Genomic DNA, 7872 nt, shown 5'->3' on the forward strand with positions numbered 1-7872 from the left:
TACAACAAAGCTTTATACTTCAATAGATTCTTCTAAGGTCTTAATGTGTTTCTTTAATTTCAATCACTGACCCAACTGGATTATCTCAGCAGAAATTAGAAAGTGTTAATCTACTGTAAACTGACTCAAGAAGAAGGAAGAGGAGGGAACTGCAGTTTTTATTTCTAAAAATTGTCCTTTATTATAGTTGTATTAACATGATAGATGTCCCTTGCTTTCCACTACCTTAAACTTTATGCCAGATGTTAAGCCCCAGTGAACTGTGGAGTTTTGCGGGATTCTAAGGAGATTTCCTCTGTTCTAAGATAGAGGTATTCTCTTACAAATGTTGGGAGCAGGGGTCACAGTCTATTCTGTAACTATTTGTCATTTCACTGACAGTGAGTTATAGTCATCTTCATCTTTTGGCCAAATTAAATTCATTTTTTATTTCATTTCTACGTTCTTTAATAACTAAGAATGAGGAATGTGATGTCTAAGAGGGTGTGAGCTAAGTTCAGCCCTTTTTCTAAATTCTTCACGGGTTTCTACTAGTACAAATATCTTAATATTTTATCAAATAGATACTATTCTTTCTTTTTTAAATATTTCATTTATTTATTCGTGAGAGACAGAGAGAGAGGCAAAGACATAGGCAGAGAGAGAAGCAGGCTCTCTGGGATCCCTGGGTGGCGCAGCGGTTTGGCGCCTGCCTTTGGCCCAGGGCGCGATCCTGGAGACCCGGGATCGAGTCCCACATCGGGCTCCCGGTGCATGGAGCCTGCTTTCTCCCTCTGCCTGTGTCTCTGCCTCTCTCTCTCTGTGTGTGTGACTATCATAAAAAAAAAAAAAAAAAAAAAAAAAAAAAAAAAAAAGAAGCGGGCTCTCTGTGGGGAGCCTGGTGAGGGACTTGATCCCAGGACCCCTGGATCATGACCTAAGCCAAAGGCAGACACTCAAACACTGAGCCACCACCAAGGGCCTCAAGAAGATACTGTTCTTAAAAATAAAGTAATTTTATTTTAATTTTAAAAGTACTTTAAAGTACTTTTAATTTTTAAAGTAATTTTTATTTGAAAAATAACTTATTTAGTATTCTATGAATATCAAAATGATAAGGAAGGTTCCATTTGACTTCACTTCTTGTGAACACAAGTTTCCAGTGTATGAAAAAAGTGACAAAAATCCCCAATTTTCACTATTATTAACATCTTGTACAACTGGAGAAATAGAATTTCTTTGTGAAGAAACAAATATTTAATTCCCCTCATTATTTCACAAGCCAAAACTCACTAATTCTGACCAAAAAAATAGGTAGAAAAATAATCAACTATTTATTCAATTTCTGTTAAGTTTGTAGTGTCAACCTAAAGATGAGACAGTCCTCCAGCTGAAGCCTGAGGGTGAGCTGAGGTAAAATGGAACCCTACCCCCTTTTTATAGCTAATTGGGAAAATTAGGCACTAAACTCAGACTATTAATTTGAATAGATTGATTGAGGGTATTGATTCCTCCATGTAAGAGCAAGGCATGACAAGGATGAAATTTGTTTGGTATTTCAGGGGCTATTCCTTTTTAGTTATTTCCTTCTAGAAAAAAAAAAAAAAAGCTATTTTTTTTTAATATTAACAGTGATCATAAATATACCCAAATATTTACTATGGGAATGATCTCATAGTAGTTTTGTAAAGATTGTGGCAAGCATTAAGTGCTGCTTGCTACTGCTATGGATGAAATTGTGTCTCCCTCCCACTGTTTTCCCCGCCTTCTTACCATAAAGCCCTCTCTGCCAGTATCATCATGTTTGGAGATAGAGCTTTGAAGGTAATTAAGTTTAAATGGGATCATCAAGGTAAGGTCCTAATCCAGTAAGATGGATGGCCTTGTAAGAAGTGGGAGAGATCTGGGGATCCCTGGGTGGCGCAGTGGTTTAGCGCCTGCCTTTGGCCCAGGGCGCGATCCTGGAGACCCGGGATCGAATCCCACGTCAGGCTCCCGGTGCATGGAGCCTGCTTCTCCCTCTGCCTGTGTCTCTGCCTCTCTCTCTCCTCTCTCTCTCTGTGACTATCATAAATAAATAAAAATTTTAAAAAAATTAAAAAAAAAAAAAAAGGAAGTGGGAGAGATCTGTATGTGTGTACATACATAAATTGAGGAAATACCTTGGGGTATACAGTGAGAAGGCGGCCATGTGCAAGCAGAAAAAGAGCTCTCACCAGAACCTGACTGTGATGATATCCCGAACTCGGAATTCTAAAAATCTGTGTTCTCTCTATATCAAAGATCTTGGCTTAAAATGAAATTCAAATGCCTTTGATCACTTACATTTTCTAATATTACCAATGTATATATAAAGTATATAAGATAATCTTTTGGGAGCTGAGTCTCTTTCAAAGAACATTAACAAAAAATTGATAAAGATTTTGTCACATAAAACCCTTGAGTAGACATAAGGACATATCTCAAAAGCAATATGTGAAAGAAGAAAAATGTTCAACTTGTTTTGTCATAATGAACCACTCGAAATAAAAATTCAGCCCTTCAATAGATGCAACTCTCTAGTGGAAAAAGAACACTGTCTTTATATAAAAATCTTTTAGCAGAACATCGTAGGCTCTGTAAAACCCACTGAGAGGTAAGCAGCACCCAGGACAATAAATGGTTCTAGTAAGAAAAGGAAAGTCTTCTCCTCTCCCTAAATGCTATAATTACAAAGATGAAAAAAAAAAATGAACATATTCCTCTTATAAATTGAATATGAGTGGTCTGCAAGGTCCTAACAACCAGGAAATGAGTTTGCTATTTGTTAGCATGTCTCTTGGGCTAAGGATGGAAGGGTACAACATGGTAGGGGAGGAGGAACATGGCCTTGTGATGAAGGCAGGCCTGGGTTGGAATCTCTTGTACGATTTCCCTTTGTATGACTGGGCCATTTCTGAGACTTCCTCTGTTCCCATGTTCATCTCTGCAGCCTGTGGATGATAAAAAATACTGGCCTCGGAGGGCTGTGAGAAGAATTTTATTTATTCATGAGAGATACACAGAGAAAGGCAGAGACATAGTCAAAGGGTGGAAGCAGGCTCCCTGTGGGGAAGCTGATGTGGGACTCGATTCCAGGATGCAGGGATCACGACCTGAGCCAAAGGCAGATGCTCAATCACTGAGCAACCCAGGTGGATGAGGCATCTGTGACGTACCTAGTGTGGTTCCCAGCATGCATCCCACATATTTTGGTCTCCCATACTCACCTTGGTTAAATAAAGAGAACGGTAACTAGTCTGCATTTTTAAAATAATGACTTGGCCCTCTGTCAGGAGGAGTAGAGTCTTCATATGGACCTCATGCGAAGGCCTGGACATTCTTTTTCTCTTGTCCTCCTTATGACATCACCACCTTCAAGGTTACATCTATGGGCAACTTCCCTAATCTCAAATATATTTTACTGCTATCTTTGCCTCTGATTTTTTTGATACCTATATTCCTTCATTTTTCAATTCACTAAGCATTCTGATCTATTTCTTACCAAGCAGATTGGAGTTAGTTGTTCACTCAATGTAAAGGAAGGGTTAATTTCAATAATGAAAGAATCTAGGTGTTCATGGAATGTTCTATGAAATTCAGGAGAAAAGAGAATAGAAGTGGTAGCACCACCTAGTGAATAAAAGCCTGTGCTTTGAAATAAATAGACCTAATTTCAAATGTAGACTCTGTCAATTACTAATGTGGTAACCTGGGCAGCATTAGAACTCTGAGCATCAAGGTTCTCCAAAATAAAAATAATCCCATCTCGCAGGGTAGTTGTAAGGTTGGACATAAAGTTTTTTAGCATAATATCTGACATGTAGTAAGCCCCTGATAAATTATTATTAATGTAACTCAGATGAGTATAGCATTTTGCCAAATTATTACTAGCATGTCTTACCTATGACAGGGCATAACTGGGATCGAGGGTGAAGGCAGTAAAAAAGAGGGGGTTAGTCTTTTCTCATGACCAAAACACTTCTTGATATTTTGTTTGTGGGAGTCTTGTCTTCCATGTTTTGTGAATAATGCAAACAGAGATGAAGTAAGTAAACAGGGGACCTTCCATGACCTGCTCCCACACGTTTACTGAGCAATCATCATGTTCTAGACTGGATATTTGATGCATTTGTGTTCAGGGTTGAGAGGAAAGTGCACACAGTTGATTCTTTCTCCTACATTCCATCTATCTGCTCCATCTTTTTTTTTAAAGATTTATTTATTTATTCATGAGAAACACAGAGAGGAGAGAGAGAGAAGCAGAGACATAGGCAGAGGGAGAAGCAGGCCTCCTGCAGAGAGCCTGACGTGGGACTCGATCCCGAGTCTCCAGGATCAAGCCCTGGGCTAAAGGCAGCGCTAAACCCCTGAGCCACCCGGGTTACCCTGCTCCATCTTTCCTTTTTACTAAACTGCTAAGAATAGAGCCCTGATACCATCCATCAGGGCTATTGCCTCCCCTAACTAGTCTTCCTGCTCCACTCTTGCTTACCCATCCATCTATTATCTACCAACAGTCAGAAAAATTTGCTAGAAATATAAATAAGATTTGGTCAGTCCCCTAGTTAAAACTTTGGCAAAATATTTCCACTTTTTTTTACCATGGCCTGTGAAGACCCTGTGTGACTAAACCCCTGAGCACAGTATCATATCTGATAGCATGGCCCACGCTCTGGGCTCTAGTCAAATCAGGCTTCCCTGAGCCCCTCGCTCTGAGGGGTCAGATTGTACCTATGTAGGCCTGCAAGTCCCTCAACCTCGACGGCTCAGGCACATTGTCTGGGAATGTGGCTGCTTCTCCTCTCATAGATTTGGTTTAATGCTCCACCTCAGAGAGGCCCTGCTAGACTATTCCTCTCTCTAATACGTTCCCACCCTCTCTGCACAGCCCCCTATCCACCTTCTATCAGTAGCACTAATCATTATCATTCCCCTTCTTATTTTTATCATTTGTAAGTCGCAGGCAGGAGAGACACTGGCTTGTCACATTGTCAATTGCATTCACTGCAGGGACATGACACAAAACAAGACCTCCAGAAAGTACTCGTGGAATGAAGGATTCAAGCATTGGCAAACACAAAAGGAAAAAAAATGTAATGTTTTCTTATACTAAGGGTTAATGGGAATGCAATTTTTTTTGAGAATCACAAGAGCACGAAACATGGTACACCTACTTGGTATTAGACATCAGCAACGAATCGCTGTACAAGAAAAGCTGCCGCTTCTGCCTCCACCAGCCTTTCTTGAGCTCAATGGGGCCCATGGATGAGCACGGTACAAGTGGCACCCTCAGATGATGTAGGGCCTTCGCTGTGGGTGTCCACCTCCACAGACGAGCTCTTCCTGCAACACATCAAACACAGAGCAGCTAGTTACTAGTCATATACACAATATAGTTTAATGCCAAGTGACAAGGTTCACACAACACTAAAATTTAGTCCCAACCCCCAAAGCAGAGCTCCAGAGCTCAGAATCAGGGATCCCTGAGTTACAGAAAGCTATAGAAAGAGGTGAGGTCACTTGGGGAACTGATGCAGAGGGAGGACAGTTCAAGGATGAAGCCCTTGGGCATGCCAACACTTAGAGGTGTGGTGGAGAAAACTGCCAAGCTAATTGTGAGCCATTAGGTAGGCGAGAGCCAAGAAGCCAAAGGTAGAGCAGATTACAAGAAGGTGAATGACAACAAACTGGACAACTTGTGGCCTAATACAAAATAAAGCAATGTGTGAGAATTAATTACAATTTGCTTTTATGTTAAGATAAAACTGAAGATAACTGAAGATCCTGGATATTGACCCCCAATCTTATCTAATTCAATATTCAAATTGGGTAAAATTCTCAAAGATCAGCAAACATACTGGAAACCTCAGAAAGTTTCTGAACACAGGAGTTCAGCCATTGCTTGGCTGAGCTCTGACAGGATTTCCTGGTCAAAATAGGCAAAACGACTCAATTGAACAGAATGTAAAAATTCTTTCATAACTAGGACAGGTATTTTCATAGACCCCGCTGAAAATTCTGTCTCATGGAGAGAGAGAGTTGGCTCTCTCCTGGAGCCAAGAAAGTGCCTCCGCCTCCCCCAAGAATGTATAAAGCCTGTTCCCTTCTGCTCAGCAGCACTGAATCTTCTGAACAGGAGCAGCTTTTCAGGAAGCTGGTGCTGAAGTTACTAATTAGTTTCTATGTATTAAAAGAAACAAAAAGAAAACACACTTCCTGTTATTGCCGGTCTGTCTGGATGATCAGAAATACTGTATCAGAAGACTACCTCATGCGGTGAAGCCTTGATGACCCCCTGTAAGTTCAGCATGCTTTTTGATTAATGGGAACATCCTTTTTTCTTCAATTCGTGGGACGGGAAACCGAGTGAGTCGACAGCACTTGGCAGAGTACTGTCAAATGCTTGAAGCCTGAAGATTCTGCAGTGCTCCACGATCACTGCCATTATGATGTCACAGATTCAAGGCTCATGTCATAACTGCCAAACTGACATACTGGTTTCCCTATCTTGGCCTCCAAGTTTTGATTTTTTAAAAGTAATCTTTTTTATTTTGAGATAACTGTAGATTCATACGCAGCTATAAGATATAGTACAGAGAGATGACATCAGTTTTTTACAGATGGAGTCTTCCAGAGACACTTCCATCACCACAAGGTCCTTCCTATTACCCATTTACAACCACACAAATTTCTTTCCCCCTCCACTACCTCTTTAATCCCTGGCAATCACAAATCTGTTCTCCATGTGTATAATGTTGCCATTTCAAGAATGTATACAGATGGGATCACATAGTTTATGACATTTGGGGATTTGCTTTTTCCCATTTGATGTAACTGGAGACTCATCTGGACGGCTGCAAGTATTCACAGTTCATTTCTTGGTGTCCCTTAGTACTACATCATGATATTAATGTATCACAGTTTGCCTAACTACCTGTTGAAGGAGTTCGGGATTGTCTGCGGGTTTTGGCTGTCACTAACAAAGCTACTATAAACATCTGCATACAGGTTTTTGTGTCAGCATTAAGTCTTCACTTCCTGCTGGGCTAAATGCCTAGGACTGCAAGAGCCAGCTCATATGGTGGCTGCTATGTTTTGTTTTTTAAGAAACTGTCCAACTGTTTTCCAGAATGGCTGTGCCATTTCACAGTCTCCCTAGTAACTGTATGAGTCAGTTTCCCCTCATCCACATGAGCATTTGGTGTTGTCATTTTTTATTTTAGCTATTCTGGTAGCTGTGTAGTGTGATATCTCACGTGGGATTTCACTTGCATTTCCCTAATGGTTAGTGATACTACCATTGATTTGCCACCTGGGGCATCTTCTTCAGTGTCACAGCATCTACAGGAGCCTGTTAAAAACATGTTACAATGAAGATGGTGTTACCTTTCTACTAGGAAACTGATGGTTTTAAACTATAGAACACTTCTGAAAGAAATTGAGGAAGACACAAAGAGATGGAAAAATATTCCATGCTCATGGATTGGCAGAATTAATATTGTGAAAATGTCAATGTTACCCAGGGCAATTTACACGTTTAATGCAATCCCTATCAGATACCATGGACTGTCTTCAGAGAGTTAGAACAAATTATTTTAAGATTTGTGTGGAATCAGAAAAGACCCCGAATAGCCAGGGGAATTTTAAAAAAAGAAAACCATAGCTGGGGGCATTACAATGCCAGATTTCAGGTTGTACTACAAAGCTGTGCTCATCAAGACAGTATGATACTGGCACAAAAACAGACACAGATCAATGGAACAGAATAGAGAATCCAGAAGTGGACCCTGAACTTTATGGTCAACTAATATTCAATAAAGGAAGAAAGACTATCCACTGGAAGAAAGACAGTCTCTTCAATAAATGGTGCTG

The sequence above is a fragment of the Canis lupus genome, unplaced genomic scaffold, assembly GCF_011100685.1.
Source record: "Canis lupus familiaris isolate Mischka breed German Shepherd unplaced genomic scaffold, alternate assembly UU_Cfam_GSD_1.0 chrUn_S1934H2133, whole genome shotgun sequence".
NCBI classification, from domain to species: domain Eukaryota; kingdom Metazoa; phylum Chordata; class Mammalia; order Carnivora; family Canidae; genus Canis; species Canis lupus.